Source organism: Micromys minutus (assembly GCF_963924665.1).
Source record: "Micromys minutus genome assembly, chromosome: 31".
NCBI classification, from domain to species: domain Eukaryota; kingdom Metazoa; phylum Chordata; class Mammalia; order Rodentia; family Muridae; genus Micromys; species Micromys minutus.
The window spans coordinates 3,784,574-3,799,184 of NC_137966.1; positions in this window are offsets into that span (position 1 = coordinate 3,784,574).

Sequence of the window (14,611 nt, forward strand, 5' to 3'; positions counted from 1 at the left end):
TTATGTATGCATATGTACAGAGCTTTAGTAATGCTACAATGTTGCTCTTTCCCACTAAATTCACCTTTAAGAAGATGCTTGCCATAACTCCAGGAGGTTCTAGGAAGGTTGCTTGCTATACTATATGTTCTGATTATGGTTATTGTTACATGTTACGCTTTCCTAAATATAATGCTAAATAAAATCACAACAAACCTGCATCTCTGGTTTTGATTCATAAAGATGGAGAGATGATATTTCTTAGGTTCCAAAGCATGAACTGGCTGTCTCTACCCGGTGATACTAACAGTCAGTCATTCAGAGACACAAGAGGAGAGACAGCTAAGTTCAGCCAGAAGCTGAGAAGACTCGAATCATAGTCGAACAATCCCTGCTTCCTTTGGCTTCTCTAATCAACTCTGAACTCTGCATGATATTTCTCACCTCTCTTCTCCCCAGTACTTGATGTTTCTCTTAGATAAAATTATTCTAGGGAAAGAAAAATCAGGCAAAAGAGAAGGCAGATCATGCAGTCTGCTCAAATCGACTGAATCTCAGAACCCATTTACCCATCAAAAAATACTTTGGTATAAATAATTTTGTCCCTATCCATGAGAATACCCACCTACTACAGATAAACAATTTCAATTTGATTTCAAATATCCTTCTACTAAAGACAAAAAGAGAGAAGGTTTCTGTCCAACTTATCTATTGCTTTGATTTTCAACTAAGTGTCTTTAAACACTTGTAGACTGTTTTTACTTGTAGAATGGAATCGCTTGGGCAAGTCATGCTAAAGATCAATTTTCATTCAGAAAATATGTGCTCTTTATTTACTCTATATTATCAAAGATGGTACAATTACACAGAAATCTATTTCTGTTAGGGAGGATGTTAGATAATTAAAAGCCAAGTAACTCTCCATCTTTGTCTTAGCTAAGCATTATTGAGTCTTTATTTCAATAATATTCTGCTTTCTCCATTTAAAGATGAAGAAACCAGGGCATCAAGGGAGAAGACATTGGTTATGTAATGCTGTGGGATCAGTTATGAAATCATATACATACAAATAATAATATGTGGACTGAGCAGATTATAATTAATATTTGTGAATGTATGTTGTATTCATTTATATGAAGCAATATCTGTATATCTATCCCTTTTTAAAAAAATAAAGTTGTAAGAGAGAAAAAAAAAAAACTAGATGCCAAGAATTTTAAGTAGAGTAAGAAAGCAGTGGTGATTATTGGAGATAGGAAAAGGAAGGGTTTATGTCTTCTTTTTAAACACACACACACACACACACACACACACACACACACACACACACATTATGTGTGTGTGTGTGTGTGCTCATGAGTATGTGCATTTATATATATATATATATATATATATTACACATGCATGCACACACACAAATATACATATATACATATACATACATATATACATACATATATATACATATATATATATATATATATATATATATATATATATATATATATATATATAGAGAGAGAGAGAGAGAGAGAGAGAGAGAGAGAGAGAACTAAGGCACTCATTACATGAAAATTGTTTAAAATAAAAGCCCATTAATGTGCTATAGCTGTGAATCATTCCTGGGCACTTGGATCATACCATAGCTAATTCACACCTTACTCATAACCTTAATCACACCTGTTTCCATCTAATAAAATGTGACTCTAATTTACCTCTCTCCAGAGCTCTCTTACACAGTATTTCTTTTCCCATATGTTTTTTTCTGGTATTTACCTCCCTCCATATTGTTTCTCATCTTCATTCTGAATCTTACCACCATGAATATCGCTTACTCTTTACAGTAGGAACATAAATAAAAACATGTAGGGCCTAAAGACTCCTCCCTAATAAAATGCTATTGAATAAAATAGCTCCATCAAATTATAAAACCTCCTGACTTCCTTAGGATTATACAGAACTCTATTGCTCAATATATGCCTTGGGATGGGAGCGTAATAGAAACGAACCAAAAACAGTTTCCCCAGTCAAATAATTTGGAAGAGATGCTGAGTCAATATTAAAACAGGTTTCTCTTCTGCTAGATTTCCCACTGTCTTTGTTGTACTTCTGTGAGCCGAGATGCTAATAGTTTTTAGTGGGAAGATACCATTTCCTATGTCTTTATGACTGTGATCTTTCCTTTGCAAAAGGAAGTCTTAACAATAGCATTCCCTAGAAAACAATCTGGGAAACACCACTTTAGGTACTATTTATATGATTCCCTCTATTATTCTCCAATTAAGCAGATATGGAAGTCAATGTGTAGATGGGGAATTCTCTTCTAACAGCTATTAGAAACCATAGTATGGCTGTAAATTTGAAATACAACTGTGTAGTCAAATAGAGAGACTTTAAAGTGTAAAAAACATAGTAAGACACACAGAGATGCCAGCTCCAGGAAACAAATAACCTGAAGGGATGGAGAAGTTTTATAAACTCTACAGGGCTAGGAAGGTCCCCTCTTAAAGTAGGAGACTGCCATCTGAATGGAGGACACAATCTAGCTGTGACAGAAGCTCAGTCCTCTGTGATTGAAGCCACAGGAATGGGGAAGAAAAGTTTCTAAAAACGTTGGTCCCTTCTTGGTCCTGTAGCTCAGCTTACTGGAAGAGGCTTCTTCTCCCTCAGGGAATTTAAAGAAAGCTTCTGTACACAGGGGACCAAATATGGAGGGTGTTTTGCTTGTTTAAAAGTAATACCCTTAGTAGGAATAAAGTATGGTGATTCTGAAAGTACAATGATCTAGACATGGGAACTCTTGATTTCCTATGTCTCTCCAGTAATCTTCATTGCCAGAGACTATAGGAAATTCCAGTGATAAACAGAGGAGAAAATTGCAGTCTTAACCCAAGCATCAGAAACCTGAGAATAAAATGTAAAACATTGAGCAATACATACTTGTCTAATGATAAATCTAATGTCATACTTTAGTACATTAATGCTGTGTAATTGTTTTTTGAGTATTTATCCTATTTTGCAACTATAATATATAATTATGACTCATGCGAACACTACAAGCACATATAAGTTTTTTAAACACATATACATAGTCCTGAAAGCCACGTGTATATGTGTGTGTACCTGCCTCTATGTGTGTCAGAATGCAGGTGCACACACACTATGGTCTATGTGTAAGATCAGAAAATAATCTCAAATATTTGTATTCAACTTCCACTATGTTTGAGACATGAATCCTTTGGTTTTTGTTGTTGCATATGTGAAAGTGTCCAGCCCATGAGCTTCTAGGAATTTTCATGTCTATGGTTTGGAAGCACTAACAGGTATACATTTTATTGTCCACCTTTATCTGAGCTCTGAGGATTTGAATGTAGACTCTCATTATTATGTGGTAAGTGCTTTACATGCTGAGCCATCTCCCTATGCAAGGTCACGTTTTCTAGCTTTATACAACAACCGCAGCATCTATTTATGACTAATACTATTCACTCTACTAATAAAATGGTAATCTCACATCAATACTATTCTGAAAAGATTCCATTGTGAAGCTATTCATTATAGAAACAGCACTGGTATTAAAAATAATTAAGGGGACAGGAAAGTCATAAAAAGTTATTGTTTCTTAAAAAATATTTGTCACTTTTACTAAATCTATAGAATGAATAGCAAGGAATAAAATAGGAATGGCTACTGTAGTCCCCGTTTCTGTAATTATTTATTATGGTCACCCAAATTTGACATTCATAATTGCTTCCTTGTTATTCTTTCCTCTCAGTCAGCATCTCATTTGGTTGATTTGGAGTCATTTATCCATAAGAAATCAATGAATGGTTCTGATGCAGGAACAGGACACCATCACTACACTCAGAAAGACTTCTAAAGCCAAAATGTCTCAGGACGCTTTGCAGTTCTAAGATTCCTGGTCTTCCTGCTTGAGTTCACTCACTTACATTATAGAAGTTGCTTCTTGTCCTTCCTTCCCAATTAACAACTGAACCTACTCCATCTTAAGCGACAAGGTGAGAGTGGTATTTAATATTTTATCATAACTTCGTAATCAGCACACATAAAATGGCATCTGAGAGAGGCACACCTCTGGCTATAAAATAGATTCTGTGAAACTCTTCTGTTGTTCTTCCTATGGCTTTGCAAACCCCTTCAGCTCCCTCAGTCCTGCATCTAGCTCCTCCATTGGGGACCCCACTCTCAGTCCAATGGCTGGTTGAGAGCATCTGACTCTGTATTCTTCAGACTCTGGCAGAGCCTCTCAGGAGACAGCCACATTAGGACCCGTCAGCATGCACCTCTTGGCATCCACAACACTGTCTGGGTTTGGTGACTGCATATGGGATGGGTTCCTGAGTGGGGCAGTCTCTGGGTGACCTCCCTCTCAGTCTTGCTCCACACACTGTATCTGTATTTCTTGGGAATATTTTGTTCCCACTCCTAAGAAGGACTGAAGTACCCACTCTTTGTTCTTCCTACTTCCTGAGCTTCATGTGCTCTGTGGTAGAGCATGTGTCCTTGCTATATGTTGGAACATCTTTTGGGTACATGCCCAGGAGTGGTATAGCTAGGTCCTCAGGTGGTACTATGTCCAGTGTTCAGAGGAACCACCAGATTGATTTCCAGAGTGTTGGTACCAGCTTGTAATCCCACCAACAATGGAGGAGTGTTGTTCTTTCTCCACACCCTCTCCAGCATCTGCTGTCATCTGAGGTTTTGATCTTAGTCATTCTGACTGGTGTGTGGTGGAATCTCAGGGGGGGTTTGATTTGTATTTACCTGATGAGTCGGGATATTGAACATTTCTTTAGGTGTTTCTCAGCCATTCGATATTCTTCACCTAAGAATTTTTTTATTAGCTGAGTCTCTCATTTTTAATAGGGTTATTTCATTCTCTGGAGTTTAACTTCTTGAGTTCTTTGTATATATTGGATATTAGCCATTTATTGGATGTATTGGTAAAGATCTTTTCCCATAGGAAGAACAACAGTATCAAACAACCAGACCCCTTCCCTCCGCAGAGCTCCCAGAGACTAAACCACCAACAAATGTTTGTACATGGAATGACCCATGTCTCCAGCCACAAATGTAGCAGAAGATGTACTTGTAGGGCATCAATGTGAGCAGAGGTCCTTGGCCCAGTGAAGTCTAAATGCCCAGTGTAAGGGAATGCTAGGGTAGGGAGATGGGAGGGAGGGAGTGAGTGTGTGTGTGTGTGTGTGTGTGTGTGTGTGTGTGTTTAAAAAAAGAAACTCCTTTCTTTCCCATTACTTATTTTATCTTATTTTTTCTGTATTTCTTGATGATTTTATTTATCTATATTTCAAATGTTGTGCCTCTTCCCAGTCCCCACTCCACAAACCCTTCCAGCCAATCCCCTCTTCACTTTGCCTCTCTGAGGGAGTTCCTCCAAACACCCTCCCCCTCATCACTGTCCTAGCATCCGCTACACTGGGGCATAGAACCTTCACAGAACCAAGGACCTCCCCTCCATTGATGTTAAATAAGGCCATTCTCTGCTACATATGCAACTAGAGTCTGAGGTCCTTCCATGTATACTCTTTGGTTGGTGGATTAGTCCCTGGGAATGCTGGACAGTCCAGTTCCACCCATAAATCTATCCAATCTTCAGACATCAAACCTTGTAGTATTGTTGATGACAAGAAGCTTTAGTGACAGGATCATGATAAAAATGTCCTCTGAAAAGCTCTGCCAGCACCTGACTAATACAGATGCAGATCCTCACAGGTAACCATTGGACTGAGCTCAGGGATAGCAATGAAAGAGTTGGGGGAAGGAATTAAGGAGCTGAAGGGGGTTGCAAAATCCATAGGCAAATGACAAGTTCCCTATCATTTATAAATAGAGTTAAGTGGCTTTCTATGTCTTTAGAGTCATCAGTCAGAAATAGTAATCCGGCACATTTCTTCTCATAAGAAAGGAAGAAAGAAGGGGAGAAAGAAAAAAGAAAGAAAGGAAGGAAGAGAAAGAAGGAAAGAAGAAAGGAAAGAAAGAAAGATAGAAGAGGAAGAAAGAAGGAAGGAAAGAAAGAAAAGATAGAAAGATAAAGAGAAAGAAAGAAAAGAAAGGAAAGGAACTCAAACAATGTGGTATCAGAGATTCAAAAGTATCTCAAAGTACTTTCATTACTATAAAGATCATCTCAACTAATTGTGATGACGTTTCATGCCATGAATTACTAATGCCCTCTTTCCCATTTTTCGTGACACTTCATGGACATGACCAAATAGAATCTAACATCTTCTAGAATCAAATGGAACCTGGATTAATTTTAAGGATGGGGCACAAATGAATGGCATTTATGTTTTCTTCCTGAGATATGATCCCCAAGAAAGTAGATCTCAGAACTTCAAGAAGAAAGCAATTACTAAGGCTGATGAAGTCAACTCTCAAAACGTAACATGTACCTAAAGTCTGAACTATCTGCTTTTGCCAGACAGGAGGGTTATTACATAAGAAAGCTTCAGTATTGGGGTAGAGGATGGACGTTGTTTATCATCCTTTATATCACATATTAAAAAACAACCTTAGCAGAAACAAGATAAAACAAAAAGGAAGCTCTGCATTTCAGCTACATTACTATAAAGTGAAGAAAGAAAGGTGGATATTTAAGTAGGAATCAGTAGCATGCAAAATGGGATGAAACTCTCCTGACATTGATTTTAAAATATTTTATTTTTTAACAGTTGAATGTAAGGCACTGTAATGAGTTGCTTAGGGAAACTTACAAAAAAAGGGGAACTTTTTCATGAAGAACTTATTGGTAAAATTCCATTTACATATATTATATCAAATGAATTTATATATGCAAATTTCTTGTCTTATTATATACTACTCTTTTTTGCATTTTATTGGATATTTTATGTATTTACATTTCAAATGTTATCCCCTTTCGTGGTTCCTCTCTTTCCATCCCCTCTCCCTCTGTTTCTATGAGGATCCTCCCCCTTCCACCCATCCACTCTCTCCCACCACCCCACCCTGGCATTCCCCTACACTGGGACATAAAGCCTTCACAGGACTAATGACCTCTCCTCCTGTTGATGCATGACAAGGCCATCCTCTGCTACATATGGGACTGGAGCCATGGGTGGCTCCATGTGTACTCTTTGGTTGGTGGTTTAGTCCCTGGGAGCTCTGGTGTGTCTGGTTGGTTGATATTGTTGTTCTTCTTATGGGGTTGCAAATGCCTTCAGCTCCTTCAGTCCTTTATCTCCTCCATTTGGGTTCCTGTGCTCAATCCAAAGGTTAGCTGTAAGCATCCTCATCTGTATCAATAAGGCTCTGGCAGAGCCTCTCAGGAGACATCCATATCAGGCTCCTGTCAGCAAGCACTTCTTGGCATCATCAATAGTGACTGGGTTTGGTGGCTGCATATGGGATGACTCCCCAGGTAGGGCGGTCTCTAGATGGACATTCCTTCAGTCTGTGCTTCACTTTGTCTCTCTAGTTTCAACTATGAGTATTTTGATCCTGTTCTAAGATGGAATGGAGCATCCCTGTTTTGACCTTTCTTCTTGATTCTCATATGTTCTGTAAATTGACTCTTGGGTATTCCAAGCTTTTGGGTTAATATCCACTTATCAGTGAGTGCATACCATGTATGGTCTTTTCTGACTGGGTTACCTCACTCAGGATGATATTTTCTAGTCCCATCCATTTGCCTAAGAATTTCATAGAGTCACAGTTTTTTAATAGCTGAGTAGTACTCCATTGTGTAAATGCACCACATTTGTTGTATCCATTCCTCTGTCAAAGAACATCTGGGCTCTTTCCAGCTTCTGGCTATTATAAATAAGGCTACTATGAACATGGTGGAACATGTGTCTTTGTTAGGTGTAAAATGAGCAGTGATGGAAATGATTCTAATAAATAAAATGAGGTAGATTTATAAAGATGACAATGTACATTTTCTTTCTGTCTTATGGCTGTGAATGAAACAGTGACCAAAAACAAGGTAAGAAAAGGTTTATTTTACTTTACAGGTTATAAACCCTCATTGAGAGAATTCAGGGAAGGAACTCAAGGCTGTTTTCTGGAGGTAGGAACTGAAGCAGAGGCCATAGAGGGGTGCTGCTTACTGACTTGCTCGCCATGGTCTGCTTTGTTTTCTTACACAACCCAGTACTACTAGCAGAGGAATGACACCAACCACAGTCATCTGGGCCCTCCTACATCATTCATTCACTTGCCATCCCACCCTAGACTGCTGTGTTTTATATGTTTATGGTTTATGAAAGCAATCCCTCAATTAATAGTCTGTCTTTCCAGATGATGAACTCTAGGTTTGCTTTGAGTTGACAAGAAATAGCCACCACAATATCCGTTTAGAACAACATTACAGTCTGTGACATCTTTGAAAACATCTCTGTCTTGAGTGGTTAAGGGAGATAAAAGTGTGACGGTTGTGAGATTGAGTGACAAATTTGATTGTGCTTATGTCTTGGTACAAATCCAAGGTTTTGTTTAAGATAACCTAGATGTTTTATGGTAAGAGATAGTCACCATGGTATAGAACAGAGAAGAAACAGTAGACTGGTGGGTACATGGAAAAGGGGAAACAGAAGACTTACTATTTTACAACAATCCAAAAAAATGACTCTTACAGTAAATGTCTTGATATTTGTGAATGGCATTATTAACTATTAATTATTAACTATTATCGCCAGCCCCTAAAGCAAATCCTTTTGAGTGGCTTTGGAGCATGTTCATGTTCAGTCCATATCAGCATGTATGTGGAAATTTTATTTGTTTACGTCTGGTATTTGATAATTTGCCTACAGTAGTTCTGTGAAGTGCATGGCATTCATTCACAATGCATAAGTGAAGGACAGAGATTCAGACAGATCTCATTTCTTACAACACATCATGTTGAGTAAAATCCAGAAAATTATTTTCCCTCTACAAAGCATCAAGTCATCTCCTTATAAAATGTAGATATCTCCTGAGAAAGAATCATCATTTGCAATTGTATTCCAGTCACAGGATATTGATGAGGAACTTTGCCACACAGTTTACTTGTATGCAGTCAGTGATTTCTATGTACCAGTTCCCAGGTTACTGCATGCATATTAAAGCGATTTAACATGAGTCCCATTTTTGTACTATCACATGAACACAATACTCACTAAGAGCATGATGACATTGCCTATCATCTCTGTCTGCCTGTCTATCTATTACCTACTATCGATCATTTACCTATCATCTATTTATATCTATTATTCACATCTCTATAATCATGTCTCTATGTCTCATTTTCTATAGTTGGATCAAATAACTATGCACAAATATTCCCCATAATATCCTGACAAAGAATTATCTCATTTTTCCTGGTAGTTAAGAAAATAATATCCAAGAGATAGTATCTCATAGCAAATATTCTGGACAGAGTAAGCATGCTTATTTGGTAAAACATATTTTAAATATCTATCCCAAGGTAAATCACTTATTTTTTTTAATGTCTTATACATTAGTAATTATTTCATAGCATTGTTGTGTGTATGTATATATATGTATATATAGAGAGAGTCAATATTATCTCAGAGATACCATTCATCAATCAATGATAGATTTTTTTTAAGGCTAGGTATTGCAATTTAATTCTTATTTCTCTAGTGTTCAATACAATATTTAATATTTTAAACTTTTAAAAAAACATCTGGAATGTGTAAAATTTCACTTTTGCCTACCTGAGTAACTGGTTATGTCTCCAAGATTTGGCTCTGGCCTGCCTTCCCCTACAAAGTCATTAAACGTGCTGATTAAGAATTCATAGCAGATACAGAGAGTATAGTAAAGGAGGTAGTATTTATAACAGAGTTAAGGGAAGCCCCATCAAGGAGTAGGGCTAGATAATGTCCATAGAAGCCATTGTGCAATTAGGAAGATTTTCTACTACTTCTAAAGTTCCTAACAAGATGCCACTTCTCTAGACATATTTCCCTGTCCACATGAATGACAGACTTATTTGGATTAATCCATATGGGAGTAAATACTCGCATGCTCTCATTTCTTATCAAAAAAATGTTGGACCAATAGTAATCTGATATTATTTAGCTATCTACAAATGATCTTCTAGGACGTTTAGAATGTCATTTCCCTACCCAGGACAAGAGATGTACATGGATTTTACTCTTCTCACCAGTTGTCTGGGTTCATCCAAAGAAGCATCTTCTCTAAAACACATAGAAACTATTTCATTTCTATCTTTCATCTGCTGATTTCGAGGAACAGGTTTGTCCCCAAGGATAGCAATATAACTAGGTACCTAACAATTTCAGCTCATATAATGTATGGAACAGTTTTCTTTTAGAAAGGTCTCTTACAGGAAGGTTTAAGACATCTCCATATTTTAGTGACAGGGAATTATACAATTTGTCCAGAGTTAGAAAAGAAGGGCAGAAAAAATTTTCTCCTGCCTGTTGCTGAATATCAAAGCTAGGGTGACAATCATACTGGGCAGGGGATCTATGGTGAGCTATATCCTAAACTCCAACTGCTAAACTTTGAATTCAGGTCTAGCATATTTAACCAACATAGTATTTGTTGCTGTTGTCAGCCTATATACAACAATTTAAGTGACCAGGACAGCTCACTAGGCAAAATGCATTAGTCCATAAAGGACTTCTATGTGTTCTAGAGTTTCTGGCAGTAACCACGCCATATCCATGACTTCTGCCTGCACCATTCATTCTATCTCTCTTGTTTGTGAATCTGATATAATGGTGAGGAAGCACCAGGCAGCAGAGAGTGGATTAGGGCACCATGTTTTTGCCACTGGCCCACACATAATCCAAATGGGCCTATTATGCAGTATGTATATTATTCATACCCTTTCATCTTTCTAGTAATTGTCCAACCTCTGGCTCTTTTCTCACTGTTATTACTGAAAACAGATTTAGATCAGGCTATTATGAAATTCATTAGCAGGTCATCTGAAAGTCACTTGGCAAAAGAGAGAGAAAGGAAGGCATGTGCACAATTATCCATGCAATTGCTGTGGCCGTTCTTCCCCATCATGCTTCCGTGTTCCTATCTGTAATATAAGGATACCAAATTCCTTCACTTTAATTGTGAGAATGAAAATTTAAATACAGAAATGACATGTATTCAGAGATTAATGGACTATGGCATTAGAGGAATAACAATCTATTCTATGGCTGTAATTTTATAAAAATCAAAATGTTCACAGAATCATAGAGAAGTTATGGTTTAGTATTTGTTTGCTATGCAAACATTAATATTCATATCAAATGTGGCCATCAATATTTATTTATTTTTGTTTTTCTCAAGACTGTTTTTCCATGTAGTTCTAGCTGTCCTGGAACTCAGTCCCATAGACGAGACTGCACTTAAATTCAGAGATTCACCTGCCTCTGCCTCCCAAGTGCTGGGATTCAAGGTATGTGTCACTACCACCTGGCTCTGGTCATCATTTTTATAGACTTCCCTCATACTCAATGGTGTGAGAAACCCTTGCAGACTTTCCAAGTACATAATTGTGACTTTCAAGCAGTCTCATATATTTACTTCTAATTCAATACATAGTGCTTTATGGACTTACAGTCATTATTAACATATTTCCTGTTTTTAATCCAAAACATAAACTATATTTGCCTATCCTGGGTAATCATCATGTACCAGAAATGTAGTGAATTAATAAAAAACAAAAACAGTAATGTCTAGTTGTTTTTTTTTTTTTTTTTTTTTTGTTTTTTTTTTCTCAAAGTTGGTCTCAGGGAATGAGGAGTTAAATGTAGTTGTAAACCAGGGAGGGAAGTAGTGAAGAAGATAATTACAGTACAGTAACTGTAAGGACAACTTGGGTAAGAGTTCTGAAATCTATAAACCACACTATGAACATGGAAGAGATAGTACTCTTTGCCCTCTCACACCCAACATAGTCTTTAAGGGTCCATGATTCCCCAAAGGATGACATCCTAGGCAAAAGAGTGTTTTATTCTTTGGAATTCCAGCATTCTGGAGTCTCCCCATTACCAAGATAGAGACACCCAAGTGAGCTTACAGGCCTGGTTTAAAGCACATCAGGAAATCCTGGGGTAGATGACCACTATGTTAATCTGCTGGATCCATCTCTACTGATATTCCATTACTGGGGTGTGGGGGCTGGAAACTTGCTGTGGACTGTTACTGAGGAAGTAGCTGTGTACGTCTTGAAATTGCCGCTGACCCAGTATTCTTGCTTTGTAAGACTTGAATCGAGCCGTAACTACCTGAAGACTCCCTTGAGTGAGACTAGAGATCTAGGATAGATGCAAATGCAAGAGGTTTATTTTCCTGCTTTTAGGGATCAACCCTCAGTGGAGAGTGGAACTTGGCCTAGTCTAATTCCCAGGTGGGAAAGAGAAGCACTATGGAGGGTGTGGGACTTTAAAAGCCCTTAGGTCCCTCATTTTCAGGCCAGGTGACTGGGACATTCCTTCATCTAGGCATGAATGCTGGAGCCTGTTTTGTTTGTTTGTTTGGTTTGTTGGTTGGTTGGTTGGTTGGTTTTTAGTTTGTTTTTGTTTTTGTTTTTGTTTTTTTTTCTATTAGAAATTTACTTGCCTGGGCTTTCTTGGACTTGCCTAGTTCTTACAAATAGACTCTTCAACTGACAATTTGAAGCCTGCCATACCATACTAGAGAGTTAGCCTGCCATATCCCTTTTAGTTCATTTTATATCTCAGTGGGAAATTACTACAGTGTAAAAGAAAAGATATGGTCATGGTACAAACTATTTGGAACCATGTCAACATAGATCTCCATATTAGTTATACTTCTATTTTTTAGGAAGTGATAGCATGACCAGAGTAACTTAGACAAGAAAGGGGTTAACTCACAGGATGAACCTATGACCACAATGGTAAGAAGAACCGCAGCAGGCAGGTAGGCATGGTACTGAAGCAATAGCTGACTGCTTACATCCTGTCCACAGAGCAGGAGATGGTGGACAGAGTTAGAATGTACACACACACACACACACACACACACACACACACACACACGGAGAGAGAGACAGAGAGACAGAGAGACAGAGACTGAGATAGAGATAGATATAGACACATAGATAAATACCTTACTCTCTTTCATGATACATCTGATTTTAGTTCTATGATCATTCAATTGTATGTATGCATAAGGTGGTAAATAAGGTATTCACTAATCAAGTTACTCTTATTGAGGCTAATTTAGGCTGAAGTGCCTTCTCCTCATTTACCTGTTTATAAATAGGAATGTGTTTGTATAAAAACTGATCGCTTTTGGGAGGAGACAAATGTTTCATTGTTAAGAGAGGAACGTCTTTGCTGCTCTATGCAAGTGTGTGGGGCTAGCAGTCATACTTATCTAAACAACAACAACAACAAATCAAACTAGTATTATTAAGTAGAAATGTGTGAGCAATGTACATTAAAGTTTGTAGCTTACTATGTGCATTATTAGAACTTCAGCAAAGTGGCTGGATGTGAAATTAACAAATCAGTAGCCTTCTTCTGCTCAAAGGATAAATGGGCTGATAAAAAATTAGAGAAACAATACCCTTCACAATAGTTACAAATAAAATAAAATATCTTGGTGTGACTCTAAACAAGCAAGTGAAATATCTGTATGACAAAAACTTCAAGACGCTGAAGAAAGAAATTGAAGAAAAATCTACATGTTCATGGATCTGCAGGAATAATATAGTAAAAATGGCCATCTTACCAAAAGCAATATATAGATTCATGCTATTCCCATCAAAATTCCAATTCAATTTTTCACAGAAATAGAAAAGCAATTTGCACATTCATTTGAAACAACAACAACAACAAAACCCAGGATACTGAAAACTATAATTAACAGTAAGAGAGCGTATGGGGAATCACCATCCCTCACTTCAAGCTCTACTATAGATAATAGTGATAAAAAAATATAAATAACATGGCATTGGTATAAAGACATGCATGTAGATCAGTGGAAAAGAACTGAAGGCCCCAAAATGAGCCCCCACACCTATGGTTACATGATTTTTGACAAAGAATCTAAAACTATACAGTGATGAGAAGACAGCATATTCAACAGATGGTGCCGGCTTATGTGGCAGTTGGCATGTAGAAGAATGAAAATTGACCCATTCTTATCTCCTTGTATAAAGCTCAAGACCAAGTCAGTCAAAGACCTCCACATAAAACCAGCTACACTGAAACTATTAGAAAAAAAAAGTTGGAAAGAGCCTTGAACACATTGTCCCAGGAGAAAATTTTGTGAACAATATACAAATTTCTCAGACTCTATAATCAACTATTGGCAAATGGGATCTCAGAAAATTGAAAAACTTGTGTAAGGCAAAGAACACTGTCAATAGGACAAAATGGCAACCTACAGAATGGGAAAAGATCTTTACCAGTCCTACATCTCATAGAGAGCTAATATCCAATATATACAGAGAACTCAAATAGTTAGACTCCAGAGAATCAAATAACCCTATTTTTTTTAAAAAAAAATGGGGTATAGAACTAAAGAAATATTTGTCAACTAAGGGATACCAAATAGCTGAGAAGCACCTAAAGAAATGCTCAACATTCTTAGTCAGAGAAATGCAAATCAAAACAACCCTGATATTCCA